The sequence below is a fragment of the Accipiter gentilis genome, chromosome 20, assembly GCF_929443795.1.
Source record: "Accipiter gentilis chromosome 20, bAccGen1.1, whole genome shotgun sequence".
Classification (NCBI taxonomy): Eukaryota; Metazoa; Chordata; class Aves; order Accipitriformes; family Accipitridae; genus Astur; species Astur gentilis.
In genome coordinates this window covers 15,868,064-15,887,203 of record NC_064899.1, presented here as the reverse complement: position 1 = coordinate 15,887,203, position 19,140 = coordinate 15,868,064, and the positions used below count along the sequence as shown (strand labels likewise).

The window sequence follows — 19,140 nt, the reverse complement described above, 5'->3', positions numbered from 1 at the left end:
GTGGCTTCATCCATGTGAGGACCTGTGTTGCGTAGACAAGCTGATGAGATTTTAAATAAATGAAGTAAATATGGGTAATGGTTGTTATATTTTAGCTTCTGAAGACCATAAAGGTAAGAGCAAGATGCAAGCATCAACAATTTTAAAATATGTATACTCTAAAAAAGCACAGGTATTTGTGTGCTGAAAGGAACCGGAAACTTATATGTTCACTGGTATCCTAAATATCCCTTGTAAGGTTATAAATTACTTAACTGGAATGGACCCTGATCCTTGGCTGTCAATGACTTCCCTGGAAGCAGGTTTGGGCTTGTGATCCGGAACAATATGCAAGGTGGGCTTTTAAGCCAGCGATAAACTGCAAATTTCTCAATTTCTTAGTTTCTTTTCTTTTTTTTTTTTTTTCCCCCCATGGATAGGCTGTCCCTCCCACCTCTGGCAACATTAGGAGCCCACTGAAGGCTGGTCCTCTTTCAAGTCGTCCAGTAAACACAGGGGTTGTTCACTAGAAATCCCATTCCCCACCTCTCCCTCCCAGTGGATTGCATGCTGCACTCCAGTAGGAAATACCTCACTCTTCTAGGTCAAGTGGGATCCTATCGTTCTCATGCACGTGGCCAAGCTCTGCCCTTTGCTTTATTATTGCCTTCCACAGCACATCAGTGAGGTGCACGAGGGTGGCCTTTCTTTTGTTGAATTTATGAGTGATAGCATGATTTTACTAATAACCCTGTATGATAACTCAGCCTGGAGCTGGTTCATTGTTTCAGTACTTACTCTTTCCCTGCCAGTGTGGATAGTCTGACAACATATTTTGGTGGTCTGTCATACAGACTCTTTTTTGTGTTTGCTCAGTGGGCTAGGCATTTATTGATTTGTTTGGGGTTTATCACAACAACCAGGGAAAAATATTTTGAACAGTATTTTGGACAATGTCTGCCTGAAAAGCTGTACAAATTGGCAAGGGGAATGAAGAGACCCGAAATAACTTTTAACTCTATTATCAGGATATGTCCTAAACTGACGGAACATTCATTTAGACAGACTTGTGAAATCAGGAGAGGAGATTGAATTCTTTTTTGTTTATAAGTAGGTCTCACTGTCAATAAAGATATGCAGCCTCTGACTTGACTGTGCATTGCTTATGTTGGACTGAGAAGGAAGGACATAAAGGAAAAATGAGACTACAGATGTGGCCATCAGTAAGTCTTCAAGATTCCCCTTTACATGCCTGGTAAGAATAGGACTCCTAATGATAATGAGCAGAGAGAGAAAAATCAAGGCAAGGAAGAAAGTATATATGACACTATTAAGAAGAAGCAGGCTTGAGAAAAGGTGAATTTGTTGATTTACAAAGGAGACAGTCTTTTTACTGAATGATGATAATATTTTGGGGTTGTTTTGAAGATTGGGATGGGGAAATAGCGGATCAATCTAGATTTATCTCTTTTTATTAATGTTATGTTTTTGTAAGGATATATAGAGATTTCTTTCTTACAATAGGCATTCTGTATTACTTGGAAAACAATCAAGAAAGGATTCCCTGCATAGAGAAAACACTTACTTTCCAAACTCAAGGTTCACTTGGCAAGGAGAGAGAATCAACTGGTGCTGTAATGACTTCCTGATTCTGAACAAAAAATTGGAAGGGCATGGTGAACAAAGAAAGAAATGTTCATAAATCCAAGGTGTCCTTGAGGGAAACAAGGCTTCTAAGGCTTAGAAGATAAAGCAGCAAGCTCTGAGACTCACGGGGGAAGAAATTAATGGCAAACAGGAAAAGAATTAAAAGGCTTCAATCGTTAGTAGTTTCAAAGGAACTGTTTCCTTTGTTTTCCTTGCCTTAAACGGAGGCTGATGTGGATCCTGGAGAACTAGGCTTAACCTTGATGCAGAGTCTGAAAAGAAGTTTGGAAGAAACATTTGTGGCTGTTGATCCAAATGATAATGTAACATTGAGCACAGTGTTGCACAGAACTGATGTTGCACAGAACCCCAGAGACTAGTGCTGAATATGACCTTATGGTCTTCGCAACCTCCTGGGGACACCAGAAATCACATCCCTTCTCCCCACCCACTCCCCCTAACTTGAAAGTGATAATGGAAAGGACAGGACATCTGGGCTTCCAGAGAAGTGAAGCTCTCTATCAGTCAGTCAGTCTCTCTCTTTCAGATCTTTATTACTCATGCTGTAAGGTGGTACTGCCAAGCTGTAGCTATCTGAATGTTCAGCTTCTCATCTTAGAGCTTGCTGCCTGATCTCCTGCTCTCTATAAGGTGATGTATTCCTCCCCTCTCTGGCATACCTGAATACAGTGGGATGAACAGCCCGCTGGAGCTGTCTCTCTCCACTTACTGCAGAGAAAGCAGAGACAACTGATTTGATTTAGGCTATATCAAACTCTTAGCTGGCTGTGGTGAGAGAAGAATCCAACCCTAGCTCACTGGGGATAGGTCTGAGTATGACAAAGAAAGAAAAAGAAAGAGTGAGGGCTGCAGTGAAGGTGGGTGAGAAGAAGTTAAGTGGAAATAAAGATGACAAATCCTTACTGCAGGCTTTGTAAGGTAAAATGTGATGTGTGGATGTGACTGGGTTAATGGCACTTGCTGTGATACCATTGCCTGCTGAAGCCTGGCTATCCCAGAGGACAGTTACAACTGGTGCAGGAGTTACTCAAGGGGCTAGCAGAGGATGATATGAATGGTCACCACATCTCATTCCCTCGTGTCACTGGCTGTGGTGAGCTCCTGGATGTGCCTCAGAGAAAGGAGAGTTGTGGGCAAAGAGGAGACAAGAGATCTATGCTGACCAGGAGGGTGCACAGGATGAGAGATGGCAGAGTGAGGAAGTGTCCAGTGAAGTCAGGGAAGGAGAAGGGTCCAGCCTTCCTGAGGAAGCCTTCTTCCAGCAGTGAAGTTTAGGCATGTCCAGCTGAGGGGAACCATGTTTGTGTCTTGTATCAGGCCCCAAAACTGACTTCATGAAAGAGAGGAACAAGATATCAAAGATTTTCAGAATTATGTAGTGTTGAGATCTGGGTCATTGGGCTGAGGTGCAAAGAACCGAGAAGCGCCAGGAGAAAGCGGGAGGTCTCTGGCTTGAAGTTCCTGCTCTCTTCACAAGGGTTGCAATATAAAGGGAGGACAGTATTTCTCCCTAGGAGAAGCAAAATTTGGCTAACCAGGTACCTTGATGCCCTGTTAATTTCTGTCTTTTTTTTTTTTTTTTTTTTTCCTCTTGTGACCTCTTCAGACAGTTACCACCTGGAACATGTTGTGCTGCCATTTCATTCACTTTCTTTCCATGGAGGGGGAAGCTGTGCAAAGCCTGTTGAAGAATACATGCATTCCAGAGCTTTAGGTAACACTTGTGAGTTTGATAATTTTTTGAATTTCTGCATATATCTACTTTTGCAACCATTCTACAAACTGAGAGAAATGTCTATAATTCTCAACCAGGGAGGGGGGGTAGCCACAAGATCTTCACAGAGTTCACATCATATTGAAACAGGCCAGTGGGAGGCTATGTTGAGGATGTCTAGCAGTTTCCATTCTAATTTAGAAACAGCCTCTCCATATAACTGATTGCTCTGGTCCTAAGCTATTACCTTGGACCAGAACCGAGATGGCTGGTGATCCAACATCAGCTGCATCTACGTGAGTGGAAAAAGTAGATGAGGGTGGTTTGGGCAGAGTGATCCCTGAATGCTAATGAAAAGAGAAACATATTTGGCACCATTAGAAGTCAGGCACTCTGAGGATTTCAAAATTGTGTCTTTTTTTATGAAAACAAGTTTGTTAGTTATGTGGGGAAACACTGTGAAAAATTAATGTCTTTTACTACATTCAGAGCCATTGCTCCAAATCCAGTGAGATAATGGCCAATAAAACTTTGAGCTGGGAGGTTGAGTTCTGCATTGCTAAAGCCTTCATTATGGGTGGTTTTAGCAAATGTACACGTGCCAGAGTGTCTCATTGTTCTTTTGCTGTTTTATTATTTTGTCAGTATGAAGTAGCTCTGATTCTAGCTATGAAATGCAAGTTTAGCTTATATTGATCCTGCTGTCCATGAATAGGTCCTTAGCAGCTTTGCAGGATGCTGTTAAGAGCAGTTAGGTTTTATTTGCAGTTGAATCATACCGTACTCTGTTCCCTATTGAAACAAATTGCATCTCAGTCCAAATGTACTTGATTTTCCTTTTTTTTTTCATTGTAGAGGGTTGTAATTGAGATCCCCTAATTTTTTTGAATGCTTAGAGGGAGTCAAGAGTCAACCTACTTGGGTATCCCAAGGCAGGGAATGTGACTTTGCGGTTCCCAGAACTGCATTGTTAAATGGCAGTCTCTGCTCTGGGTCCATAGCGTAGCATCCATAGTCTGACCAGACTACTCTTGTCTTTACGGTATAGGCCAGATTCTTCATTACATGTTAGGCTGAAACTCGCCATTAGGTTATCTGTTGCAGCTTCTAGGATAACTCACATTTCCATTACATCTTTGACAAATCTAGTAGTAACTCCTTGTTTGACCAAAGCTTATATTTGGTCAGGCTGGAGTAAAATTAGGAGTTCTTCTATAACTAGGTTCTGTTTTCAGCACTCAATGAATGTACTTCATCTCCTGAGAAGTTAACATCTGAATCTGTAGGTACGTCACATTACCAGTCCACTTGTTGGTTCTTTAAACATTATAAATCCAATTCACAGCAACGACACTTCCCGTGTAGTGTCTTTTTTTTCCTAACTGGTGTACAGTTTAAAAAATTATCTATACACTAGCACCCTTCTTCACATCCTTGGAGGGATGGTGTTACAGACACAACGACTTCAAACAGCATTGAAATACTGCAGCCTTTAGGGTGGGATATGTGAGGTCTTTTTGTGTGCTAGAAAAAAAAGTAACACCTCAGGCTGGAACAAAACCAACAGACAAGGGCGTGTGCTTGCATAAAAACCCTACCTAGACAAATTACAGAATATTTAAAAATAGAAGAATGAAGTGGTACCTAAGAAATGAATGAAGAGATTGTAGGTTTAGTGTAAACCAGGCAATGTTCTGGCAACACCAAGGGTCTTGTGAAAGATTACAAGGACTGTGTATTACTGCAGCATCATTGATAGATCTCATCAGATCCAAACTGAACTCCTTGAGGGGCTGTGCCATGTGTTTTCTCAGCATAGATGGATAAATGCTTGATGGAATGATGCTTATAAACAGTATTGAGCCTTTGCAGGGGAAACTGGGCACAAAGCACATTAAGACCTTACCATTTAAAATGCTATGCTGGCAGGAGAGTTGGGTATGGGCTGGCTCCTGCCATGTTCTGCTCCAAAGAACACCCTTCTGGGAAGGCAGCAGTGTGTTGGTTGTGGGTCCCCTCCTTGGGTAAGGAAAGCTCAGTGCTGACAGTCCGTCTGCCAGAGGATCAGAGAATGGAAATTGTTATTCTCCACAACCTCTTTCCTATCTCTGACACATTGTCTGTAGTACAGTTTTAGCACAGTACTATCCCATGCACCTGTCTGGGGCTGCGTAATGGGTGTGCTGTACCAAAAGGGTGTAGAGAGATTTGCTGTTCCTCATAGCAGGTTACAGCACAGATGTACCACGGGGAAAACTCTTCCTGAAGTCACCTGACCAGATTTTGTTGCTGGTCATATACATTTGGAGAAATGCCATAGCGTTCAGTACTATCCCTTGGATTGTATACAGGCAATGGTGGGGGATCAGGCACTTCTTTTTATCTAAGGAGACAGAGGCAAATGCAGTCAGAGGATTTTAAAGGAGAGATCTGAAATCAGATAATTACTTTAGTTTTATTTTAAAGACAGACATTAAGGTTTTGAATTTGTTCTATCTGGCCATCAGATGCAGTCAGGTTTACCATGGTTAATTTTAGAGAACTAAAATATAAACCAAAATCACTTAAAACCAGAACCAACTTCCATCCTTTCCCAGCCAGTGTGTTTGTAAACAATACTGTAGTACAAAACATGCTTCTAATTGTGTGTTACAGTTTCCCCCGTAAGGATGAGCAACCATTTGCACCCATGGGGAGCAGTGTTCCACTAAATATTTGGAGATTAGCTGCAAGCCACAGAAAGAGGTCCAGATGGTTCCCTGACATCCACATGCTTTTGATAACCCAGCGCTCTTTCTCCTCTGCGACCAGGGAACTCTTTCCTTAGTCCTCCGCTCCTTCTCCTACTGCTGGCCAGCAGGCTACAAACCAAGTGACCCCTTCCAGTTCACTTTGTGTTTGCTGAAACTCTGCTAAGTCCACTTGGGCCAAGTGCTGCCAAACGTCGTCATCTCCCTCCTTGCCTCCTCATCGCTGTACTCTTTTCTGGGGACAAACACAGGCGCTTAAAGGACTTCAGTTGCCTGCCACTGTGGCTTGCCACGTTGTATAGTCCTGCTCAGGAAACAGCATCTGTAGAAGAGTTCCACTGAAGTCCTGTCAGACGTTTTTGGCAAAGCAGCAAAGGAGAAGGCTCAGTTTGAGCGTGGGAGGTTTAAAGCTTCTGTGCTGGTCTCCAAAGTCTCTCTGGGGCCAGGGCACTCGAATGGGAGCCTCACGTGAGGTGGGTAGGTTTGGGTCTGCACCAAGTCACTGGACTGAGAGGTGGGAAGATGGGGGGGGTGCGGCTCAGGGCACGCATCTTCCATAGCTCACTTTTTTTCTGAGGGGAGGTGAAATGTTCAGCGCCTCTCCTTTTCTCTTTTTGGAATCGCTTTGCCCACTGCTGATTTACATCTTAGGCATGAAAGAAATCTTTGTGTTCAAATGAAAAACATAAAGCTTCACTCTAGAGGTGATTAAAAATTAACAGACAAAATATTATAATATCCTGAACAATATTCAAATGTTTTTTAACTTTTTTCCAGAAAAATATGTCTGCAGATCTGTATGTCATTGCAGAGATTAGTCTAGAGGGATTTCATCCGTCAAACAGAACAGAATATAATGACTTTTGATCTTTACTGAAGTGGTGAGAGAATGGAAAAAAGAAAAAAAGAAGGAAAGCAGCACAGAAGGTAGAAATTATGGAGAATACACCAGGAATTTCTGGAACATTTTATGCTTCAAAAATATGCACATGTGGATTGTGAACTGCTTCATAATTGTTCTAGGACCTGCCTCAAAAAGTCTGTCAGAAATGCCAGGGGGCCGAGGCCCTCATTTCTTTCTAGACCAGACTCTGACAGTAAAGCAAACCCAACAGAAAGGTCCCCAGGAGTGTTTTATAGACATGGTGGCCACACAATGCAGAGCACTGGTGCCATAAGTATCATTTGGGTGTCTCCAGGTAAGGTTCAAATGTCCAAAGACTGACTGAGGTTGGAAATGGCAATGACAAATTTTATGCTGGAGCAGGTATTACCTGTATCTCCGGTACTACGACTAGCCTGACAGAAATGCAGTCTTCTGCCCAGATCCAGTCCTGATCAAACTTGTCCTGATGGGTGGTCTGCCCCAGAGCCTGTGACTGTGAAACCCTAGTAAGAAACTCTGTTTTACCCCTCTTCTCCCAGTATCAAATATCCTAGTTTTATGTCACGTACAATATAAGGCACAACAGAAAGACAGAGCTGATGGTTCCCTATCTATCACCTCAAAGTTGTCTATGTAGCCTAGGGATAGTTCTCAAAGATAGGCTTCTTGCTTTTCTTATGGCCAAACTACTACAGAGAAAGGATTTATTAAAACACAAATAGAAGAGAAGTAGGAGGGCAGGGGGGAGCTACTGGGATGGGGTAACTTTCTCTTGAAATAGTGCAATTAGGTTGTGTTATGATCAGACTCTGTCATGGAAAATTAGCCCTGAAGAGGACCTTAAGAGATCATTAAACCACCTTTCCTTCTGAAGTCGAGTGCAACTATATCAACATCATCCCTGACAGATGTGTGTCTAACTCCTTCTTAAAGGTATCCAGAGGTGGAGGCTTGAAGTTGAGGGCTCAAAGGTTCAATAAGCATTAAGAGGCTATAGAAACGAGCAACTGTGATTACTAGAATTAAGCGTGTATTCTAAGGAGCTGGGAAAATTAATCATCGTTTTGAAATATCAGTGTGGGGGCTAATTAGCCAAGCCTCAAAGCTGATTCAAAATTAAGCTCTGGAGAAAGGTGAGACAGTAAATATCCTGGTCTTGCTTTCCTGCTCCCCCCGGCCCCTTCAAAATTGAGCTGTCTTTTATGATACTGACTTGACTGAAGATTCGTAAACATCTTAATACCTTTTGGTAGTGTGGAAGGAGGGAGGAATGCAGTCAGAATTGAAGGAATTCAGTCTGGTTTTAACTGCGAGTTACCTTCTGCCTTCATTTCACATGGAGTGGAGGTAAGCAGGTGGTGTGTGGTAAGGCAGTAAGTAGTTAAGACACTCCAACTTCTTACCTGCCTTGACTTAGGAGCTGCTAAGCTCCCCTCTATGGGTTTGCAAAAACTGCTGCTGAAAATCTGTATTTATTAGTAACTTGTGTTTATCTGGTTTAAATATCTAGCCAACTGTTTTTGTCTCTTTTGTGCTTACTATGGCTTTCTTCTAGCACCCTTTCTCTCCAAAATTGCTGAGGGATGTATGGTTAAAATTATCTGTGAACTGTAGTCTTGATTTCAGAATTGGGTCATGAGTTATTGTCTCAGAATTTGGTCCTTAAAACTAAACTGTCAGCAGGAATCATTGAAATTGCTAGGTAATACACTGCTAAAAAATTCAGCTTGTTTTTACCTGCACAACTTCTTACCAAGCTCTGTGGGGATTTGATACCAAGTCCAGTACAGCCAGAGGAGACCACTGTTTGTACTTCAGCAAGGCTGGGATTTGGACATAAGTTAGGCTTGCTTCATAGCACAGACTTAATTCTGTCACATACCTTCATCCCTTTCCAATATTTCACTCCAGAGCCCATGTAGTTAAGGCTACAGGATTTTGAGCTAAGTGCATCCTTTACCCATACAAATCCCTTTTCTAAAACAGGAAAACGAGAAGTATATTGTGACTGACAGCTCAATCTGAGCTTTGCATCTAAGCAAAACCCCAGTCCGGGTGTGAGGCAGGAAGTGAATTGCAGAGCTTCAGAAATAGCACAGAAACCTACATTTTGCTTGCAAATGCACTGTTCATAGCTCCCGCAGGGGCTGTAGCTCAGCCCCCTGCAACAAAGGCAGCAATCCGGGTGTAGAATAGCACGTAAAAAGCTATGTTATGATGTATACTCACAATAAGGCTGCCTTACAGCAGGTAGGAAATCTTCTAATTGCTTGGAGTATGTGTTGGAAGGTTGCCTTAATGCAGAAGGTTTGCGTGGAAATGGAGCTGAATGCAGCAGAGGGGGACTTTGAAGGTTCAGTCTGGTCCCATGAAGCTGCAGTTAGGTCAGGCTTGGTGCATGCTAAGGGGAAGCGATCCAAAATCCAGCACCTTCAGCTGAGCAGGGGAAGCAAGACGTGGCATTTAGGGCTAATGAGAGGTGTCAAAGTAGCTCTAGGCAGGCTGGCCTCCATCCAACAGTGCTTTGTTTTGGTTTTGTTTCTCTTACAGTGGGTTTAAATTACAGCGGGTCTGTGGAGTGAAGCCTGACTCTTTTAAAATGACCCAGAAAAGAGGTTCCGCTGACCCTGCATGCTTCTTCCCAGCTGTCAGGGCTGTCACTTCCTTTCTTTGCAGAATTCTGTCATTTCTAAGGCATAGTGTGGGCAAGAATACACTCATACACGATATGCATAAATGCATGCCTGCAGATTCCTCTGGTAGTGGTGGCATCACAGTACGGGACAGGGCATGGGAAGGGTCAAGGTGAAAGCAAACCAGCTGTCAAATCCTGCCCTCCCCACGCCAGTGCATGATTAAGATCACAAGCTGGATTATGCCTGCATGGTCTGGCGAGGGAATTGGCGTGGAGCAGCGACGTGCTGGCTGCAGCTGTGGGAGGCCTGCTGGCATCGTGGGGATGAGCACAAACCCAGCGTCCCAGTTCAGCTGCTGCGTAGGATCCAGGGTGTACCCAAAATATTATGCAGGGCACAGTCTAGCCACACGTGCCTGTCATCCGTGTCCGGTGCATTGCCTCTGGAGATCAGTGGGAAGGCAGAGTCCAAGTGCCCTCACCGGGCTGTTGACGGTGGGAATGGATTGGATGGGCGGTAGAAAGCCGTGTCCCAATTCCACCAGTGAGGCACAGGTTGTTTTTTTGTACCACTGACGTAGTTTGCTGCATCAACAGGCAGCTGAATCTACCAGCTTCTATCCAGGGAGTGTTAAGACCACAGAGGATTGAATTGCTTTTTTGGAAGGCATGAGTTTCTAGCACTTACTGAAAACTTGCAGATGCAGTCCTAAAAATCCTGAAATTTCTAGAGAAGCAGTGAGAAACAAAAGACATAGGCACATTTGTGCTGGGGTATTCTGTCATCACGTTTAACGCAGTTCATAGTAAATGCGTGTGTCTGTGTGTAAATAGTTATATACGCATCTGTTTGTTAAGTAGTTTCTCTCCCTACTTATGATTCTAGGAGTTTTTCCCATATAAAACCAAGAAAATATATGGTTTCACGTAATCTATATTTGCAATCCCATTGTAGAAGAAAAGTTTTGTGGTAGCTTTTGTTAGTGCGTCTCAAGAACAAATATCTGCATCTGGTTTATTCAGATATGCTAAACACACTTGGTTGCAACAATGGAATTATAAAACCTTCTAGAATGTCATTTTATATTTGCCTGAATGGAAAATAAACAAGCCCCTTGTTCATTCCCACCTCAAAGAATAATAATCTGGAAACTGTTTTAAATGCTGGAAAACACCCATAGGAGACACAAAATGGAGAAACAGAATTGTCAACTTTCCCGAATGATTAATTCTGGATTTTAAACTAGATGAACAAAATTTCATCTCAAACAATAATTTTCAGAAAATCACGAATAAATGAGAGGACAGCTTTCCATTGGCCCAGTTGAGTTTATTTTCATCTATACTGCATGGTATCCTTTTCCGTGATTAATCCCATGGGAGAACTCAATGTGAAGCAGGTTATGGGAAAACAGTCTAATGAAAGTAGTTCTGCAACTTTAAAAACACAGCCGGTTCCAGGATGCTTGGCTTTGCTATTCAGAGTGAAGGGAAGGAGACAAGCGCAGGGTGCTTGAGGGCTGGACCTGCACCCCCCCATCAGCACCTCCTTGTGTGCTGTGTACTACTGCCATGTAATGGCAGAACTATAGGTTTTGGGGGGCCGGTGCTACCACCCTTACTTTATTAAAGCCATGCAAGGATATGTCTACAGCCCAGGCTACAAACGGGAATAACTTGCCGTCAGCCATTTGCATCAGTAGGAGAAGTTTTGTACTTCTTTTCTTATTGCGCGTAACAGTTTTCTCTGCCAAACAGCTTCACTGATCAAAGAATAAATGAAGGTAGGGAGCTAACATTTGCTGTCCTCTCCACAGACAGAGGAATGCTGGCTCTGCAACCTCATGAATGAAGGAAAAAAAATGAAATCACCTTGCTCCTCTTCTGCAGAGCAGTCATTAACCTCGCTCACGGGAAAGGAGGTAGCTTTTTTAAACCCCATGCCTGGGAGATTACACATGCAACTACTCTTAACGCCAGCATTGATGTTTCTGAGTAAGTATGTACCCTTCTAAAAACATAACCTAGGCAAGCAGAGGTTCTGGCTGTGCAGATTTATCCCAAGGGATAAGTAACTATCCCAAGGAGAACAGGGGTTACAAAATGAAGGCCAAAACCAGCCCTGTTTATGATAAAGGAATAGCTACATGTTTTCATTTGTAAATGTGAATTTCAAGGAATAAATATATATAATATTCAGTGTGAAAAAGAAAAGGCTATTCACTAATGTTTTAATATTGTGCCTTCATAAAATTACACTTTCCAGAGACAGTCATGACTTTAAGCCAGATCACGGCTAAAAAATATTAAGGGAAGGATCACCACAGCAACAATCACATTGCTTCCTTCCTGCAGAAGAAATGGAAAACCACTCAAATCTTGCCAATCTGAATAAATTATCCAGATTATCAGAACTGTTAGGAAAGCTGTATGTAATCAGCTCCGGGTGTGTGTACCTGTGAGTGTCCACACATGTGTTGACTGGTTTGCAGCCCGTTAAATCCATATGTCAAAGAGGACAGTTCTGAAAATATGCTTGAGAAAAAAATTACCATAGTTGTACCTTACTTGGCCAGCAGATACCATGCACAGTGTGGTGCTCACTGCAGTGCTGGGGGACTCCAATCCAGCTGCTGGGCTGGGCTCTCCCACCTGTGGTGGCCTGGAGATGGGATGGAGGGCACCAGTGCTCTCTTGGTCTTGCTTCAGTGTGAAGCTGGGAAATGGCTAGTTTGCTCACCCTGATTTGGTAGCACAGATGCACTCTTATTCCAGTCTGGCAGTTGTTTTTATGTGTTGGGTGCGGTTTGCTTTGCTAAAGAACATCATCTCGTTAGCCAGGGAGGGAAGAGCAGGGGTGGAAGGGTGGGGGTCTGGAGCAATATTGTCACTGCTTGACTTTAAGCACCTTGTGCAGGAGTCTGCACTGGAAACCTCCTTTTACCAGGCTGCCCGTATGGTCAGTGGAAAGAGGCTGGCTCTTTTAGAGGCAGCACAAGGAAAGGATGTGACTTAGAATAGTGGTAACGATGTCAAGATCTTTGGCAAATTCAGGATGCATCACAGACTCCAAAATCACATTAGGGAGCCCCAAAAGCACATGGTTTTCAAGCACAGGAAGGCAAGGTTAGGCTTGGAGTGCAGAGTCTGTGTGTTCCCATTCCTGCTTCTCTTGCCATTAGGAAGAGCACTTATTTAGCTGTTGTTTGGTCCAGTACTAAACCCTGGATTGTTGGCTGGGCAGTGGGCTGCCATTGTTTTCTGGCTTGGATTTCTAGCTAGAAACATCCCTCAGTTTTTCTGGGATCACAGATTTTAAATAAATGGTGCGTGACTGGTCTGTGTCTTTAGCCTCTTATACTTTCCAGGCTCACAGATGTTTTGCAAAGGTGTGTGCTCCTGCTAAACAAATTTAAGCCTACTGATAACAGACTTGCTTTTATTTGATTTTATGCAGGCCAGTACAGACTTGGGCTTGGCTAGATGAGCTAAGTGATGCCGGTGGTATCCTGGCCCCATTTGGAGTATCTACTGAATGATGGGTCCAGTATATGGAATAATGTTGATGCAGACTGAATGCCAGTCACCACCCATACCTGACGGTAACGTGGCTGGAAACTGATTAAGATGGCTGCAGTCAGAAGCGTACGGGGCTTTCTCCTGACTTGCAGTACATGCTGTTCAGGGCCCTCAGGTACCAGCGACAGAGGAGTACACGAGCAAGCAGGAGGTTTCAGTTTGATCACGGCTGCAGAGCCTCTCTGGCTTTCACTGCCGTTACCTCCAGCTTGTAAAGAGCAGTTTATGGCAAAATTGGTTGCTCTGCAATATTCTGCTTTTCGGTTTTTAAGGTGCAAATTTTAAAATTTGCTTGCCGATTTATTTGAAGAACTTTATGGGCCCATCCACCCCTTGCTCTCTTTTCTGTCCTTTGATATCTGCCACCTTGCCGTGCCCATGGTGGCTCCAAGGCTGGCAACCTGCTTAACTGCAGAGCCTTGCCACACGGCACGTGCTTTTGGGCAGGATTTTATGCTGACTGGCAGTGATACTGAACCATTGCAGTGGGGAAAAGGTAACAGCGGTAGCTGGAGTTACTGAATCCTACACCACTCTGGAACAGGGACGGGAGTCCCAGAGCTTAGGGGGGTTTCATGGAGGTCTGCTGCAACCTTGATGTGCAAGTGACTGGAGGAGATGAAAACACATCTGGATGGACTAAGGAATACATATGCATTTGAATTTTTTTTGCATTATATTTAATTCAGTGCTTGCTCATTAGGGGTTTTTTACCATCTCTTTTTAAAGTTTGATTGTTTTTCTGGGTAAGGAAAGATATGAGTGGTGCATATGGTTAGATGAATGTCTACTATGATCCTGTAATTGTGTGCTGGACCTTTAAAAATAAAGCATTCTCCAGGCTGTAGTCTGGGAGGAATTGCTATGCATCAATGCAAGATGGCCCTTACAGTGAGTTACATGCTTGTTTTTCTCATGTGTAGTTGTTATTTCTCTCCTTGCTTGTTTGATTTAATTTGAAACAAAAGCTATTCTGGTTGTAGACAATTTTGATTTAGGTGTTCAGGAAATGGAACAGGATTAGGTCTGTGGAAAACATCACTGAGGATATCCTACAAAAACAACACGTCGCTTCACCCACCATCCTGTCAAAGCCAGGTCTGGTCAGGATGTCTCCTCTGTACCATCCCAACCTACCTGTCAGGAGGACAGATTCTGAACTAGATGATAATCCACACTGCTTTTCTTTCCCCTTCAAACTCCCTCCCTCCAAACTAAGGTCCATATATTATAACCAACACCCTGATCTAGAAAGCTGAATGGATTCCGAGCTGCGAAACTTGTATCTGGGTTCCTGATAAGGAAATAATATCTAAAAAGCCACCAGTTTCTTTCATCCAGATCTACTGGATGAACGTCTCAATATCAGGGGTGTATCTAGACCAGCTGCGGGTCAGATGCTTCTGCTGCGTATGTATTTTTGTTGCAGAATCAGCTTGCTTGCATTATAGTTTGGGAATGAGAGACTCAGCAGCCTCTAAGCTGAACTCAGCCTCACAGAGTGCCTTCCTGGGGGGGCTATTTTATTCTCTTTGTTGTACCTTCCTGTCAAGTATGATGGGAAATCAATGATGAATAGGAGGTCCCTAATCTCTGTGGATGCTTGTCCCTGCATGGTGTCAAAATCTGAGTTGGCTGTTTATTTTCTTATATTTTACATGTGACTAATTTACTTAGGAAGAGGAGGTGAAAGAAGGAGGTTATTTGGGGTTGAAGTAAAAAACGAGAGAAAGGAAAGTTGGCAGTGGTTCTCAACTGGGGCTCCTGGGAGGCCTCCAAAAGCCTGTTTCATACCTGCATCCCCTGAGCTTGTCATCAGCTCTCACGCTTTGTTCTTTGCTCTCAGCGGGGTCTCAAGGGAACACAGCTGCTGCAGCTGCTCATAGACCAAAAGGTGACCTTTTGAGTAGCCGAGGAATAATGCATTATTTAGTGCATTCCTGGCTAAAATGGAAATGAAATGATTTCGTGAGCAGAATGGTTTGTTTGTCCTTTCACTTGGATGCATCCTCTTTGCACCACACAACAGTGTGGCGTGCACACTACTCCTCCTGGTTTCTTCTGGGTAAGGTTTTTGATAAGACAGGTATTGCGCTTTGAAAAACACTGACTGTTAACTAGAAAGACCCTACTAGCCAAATGTCATAAACTTCAGTTTAGAGGTACTAAGTTTGCAAAAAACAGCTTCTATTTAAATAATGTGTAGGAGTGAAAGTTTCCTGGTGAAGTGTATGTCTCTAGACTATCAGCTGATACTGGTAAGTATCCGAACCAGCTGTTATTTCAACATGAAGTATTTTATTTATTTCAATTAATCAAGACTCTCTTGGGCGGTGCCATAGCAGGACATTCATTATGGGACTGTCTAATGAATAGAATATTTGTCATTTGCATAGACAGAGGCTTCAGCAACTCCCTCCCAGTGATCTGTGATAGCCAGGTACCTAGGCACTCTGCATATCTGTTGGGCGAAGGAAGGGAGGCAGATGGGAACAATTCTTCACAATATCTAACTTTAAGTTTCCTATGTGGTTTTCCAGAGATTCAAAGAACCTGAGGCTGGAGCCTACCTCTCCTGCTAACTGTGAATGAAGACTGCAGTATACTCTGGTACAAGTCCATCCGCTCTTGAACTTCATAAATACCTTTTAAAAGGTCTAATAGTGTTCTTCCTTTGAGGTTTCTAACACCATTTTTGAAGCCTTGAAAGCGGTATTATTCATGTGTTTCAGTTGAAGAGAGCTGAATTAATAAAGGTAACAACCAATTTGAGAATGGCCACTTTTCTCCGAGATGTGCTCATGGAGGTACCTGGGGGAAGATCCAGTGCTTACCAGGGATTTCACCGAGCTTAACAAGCCCTGAAATGTAGGAAGGAGAAGAAACATGCACAAATGAAGAGGTGCCCAGCAGACCATGCTATCTCATTGGAGAACCTAGTAGAAAAAATTCTTCATAAAATGATAGGTATCTGCTGCTATGGGATTATTTTTATTAGTAAAAGATTAGATAGAGTAAGGCCAGTAAACAGGGATTCTATAGATGACAAGTGTTTCCCTTGCCTGTTTGGCATTGTCTTAATTGTTAAACAGCACGAAAAATGACCACCTTTCTACTCAGAAGATAAACTGCCTTTAAAAAGAAAGGAATGAAACCCAGCTTTATGATTTCTAGGATCCCAGTTAATTAAAATGGACATGACTGGAGAAGCATAAACACCTGAGCAGCTTTCAAGACATTTCTCTGGCATGTTCTTACTGACTCTGAGCCCTTATTTCCAACTACAGTGTCTGCTCATCCTATTTCAGCACCATTCAAACCAGCCTCCCCCAAAGGATCCAGCAAACATGGTCTGAGAGGAGAGCTGAGCACAAGCTGGTAAGCATTCACTGCAGGGAGTTCTAAGTGCTGTGGGATTTAGTCAAACAGCAAAGTACAAGCTTCTACTGTGACTCATCTGGTGTAAAACTAGTGCTAAGTATTGTACATAATTAAGACAACATTATTACAGTGAGATAGCACTTCTTTTTTTGGCATGGTTAAAGTCTTAAAAAGGTGTAATGTTTTCATCCTTCAGAGCTGTGAAGAAGATGAAGAGTTCTGATGGGAGTTCATTTGAAAAGATATCATGGCTACAGTGAGTTTAGATCACAATTTGCGTTATTCCTGAAGCTCTGCGTGTATATTTCAGCTGCCTTCATGAAAAGCCGTGTTTTTTGTGAGAATAAACACAATCTTAAAGTAGTATTCGTTAGATAAGACTCGCAACAGTGGCCTCTAGACATGCCAGGGGTTTGCTGATTTTTATGCCCACAAATCATGTATTTTATTTTGAGCCATATGTCTTAAAGAGGTACTATTGGTATTTCAAGTAACAGACACAAAAAAATATATTTACTATTGAATGCAATAGAAAACGTTGGCAACAAGTGCTGTCAGAGCACTGTACAGTGCTGTAGATTCAACATTTGAATACCGACTGTCAGTAGTTATGGAACAGAAATATTAGTCAGCCAATGGCCCTACCTGTGGGAAAACTTAAACAAGTAGGTCATTACAATTTGCCTACTTGCCCCAACTTTTTCCTTCAGAGGTCCACAGATCAACTTTTCTTTTTATGAATGCGTTTTTGATCAAAATTTATTGTGGTACAATGCAAACAGATACAGCTTATTGTTTTTTCAAAAGCCATTTATTCAGGTTACTTACTTCTCATTATCCTTAACTAGTAACTGCTCTTTACGGTGTTATGATATTGTTCCTGTTCATTGATTAGCTGTCTGACTTGCAAGCAAGAGGTGGGAAATCAGACTGCGAGATGGTGACATGGACCACTTTAAGGGATAGGGCTTTGAATGAATCCATTTCCATCTGTGTATTCCAGTGGATGCCTTTGAAGCATGTTTATGCTTTTACTTGAAAATACATTGGCTACTTCTTCAAACTAACGTTACCACCACTTTTCTTATCGTTTCCTAATGTGCTGCTTTTACCCCATTTTCATGCACGTGTCCAGGGAATTATCCAAGTAAGTTACAGGGACTACCGAGTTTCAGGAGAAATCCCAGGCAAACAAGGCACTTGGGTCAAGACATCTGAGCCACAGCCAGTGAGCCCCTTCTTTTTGTATGAGTTGAACAAACTATAATTTTTTACAAGTCTGAAGATTAAGAATTCCAAGGGCCTTTCTGAGAAAACATTTAATATAAAAGATAGATCAATTCCTATTTTATTTGCACTGCTGTTTTCCGGATGAGTTTCCAATCTATCAGTGAAGTAGTAAATGTCCCCGCCAGCAACCAACCAACCATTGATGTTTTGAAAGGAAATCAAAGCAGTGTAAGGTTGTTGAAGAAAATGGCTTGAAAGGAAAAGAATGAAAGATCATATCATTCCTGTGATATGTTTGTGAAGTTTGTGAAGATTACAGCTGAGAGAGAGATGGGCCAGAGAGAGATCAAGGAGTCAAGGGGAATATATCTACCTGCAGAGCTTTATCTTAGCATGCCTTCTTGCAGGTTCACAGCCTAAAATTTTGTAGAGGTTCTGTTAGGGGCACACAACCAGAGGTGGAATTGCGGGAGAGGATGGATAAGCCTCAAATGGAGAGGGCATCTGTTGACTGTGGTTGTTGCCTTGGACTTTGTATGGCTTTGACAGGATTTCCACAGCTTCTGGACACAAGAGAAATACTGCACATACCTATTCTTCGTAACATAGGGGTTTAACATTAGCTGAGAAGCCAGGGACCTTGCTGTGGGTGCATGTTGGAGTTGCCTTCCTGATGCAGTGTCTCTCAGCTGATCTGACTTTTATCTTTACTCCAACCATAAGCTCAGTACGAGCATAAAGGGAAAAGTATTTGTATTCTACTGTGCACATTGACAGTAATTTTGTGGATGCAGCACAGCACTATAGAAAGAGACAGGTATACGGAGCATTTAGAAGGCATTAATTTCTTCTTACGTTCTTTTTCAAACCATGCTGCAAAAGTTTATCGTAGGAATAGCAAACGAAAGAAATTGCAGACTTCACAAAACCCAAAGCCTACAGCTTGTGCTGGACGGGTATATTTGGCACACATCTGTGATTATGAAATGGCTTTTAAATTGCTTTTGAACTTCATCTGGATAATGATTCATCCTTTCAATTTCCTTTCTTCCTCCAGAACATCCACCATTAACAAACCAACCAGTTGTGATGTTTTACAATCCACACTTGAACCTACTTCTCAAAACATTGCACACTTCCTTAAATAAGCAATTACTCAGCTCATTTGCACAAAGATAAGGTCAGTCTCGGGGCTGAAAGATGGTTCAACAACCCACTTTGGCAACCATCTTTGAAACAAGTCAAGAAGCAGTTGCAGAGACTTGTTAAAATGCAATGTCATGTTGCAGAAATGCAACATCAACAGGCAGCATGTTTC

General features: G+C 42.6%; 1 long non-coding RNA gene across 1 annotated transcript; it reads left to right on the top strand.

Moving 5' to 3' along the window:
* Positions 1 to 3,260: 3,260 nt before the first annotated feature.
* LOC126048549 (uncharacterized) lies at positions 3,261 to 16,877 on the top strand. The gene is made up of 5 exons (XR_007508897.1): positions 3,261 to 3,361; positions 6,889 to 7,038; positions 11,450 to 11,627; positions 15,752 to 16,589; positions 16,789 to 16,877. It is a non-coding gene; the product is annotated as an uncharacterized LOC126048549 (long non-coding RNA).
* Positions 16,878 to 19,140: the final 2,263 nt, after the last annotated feature.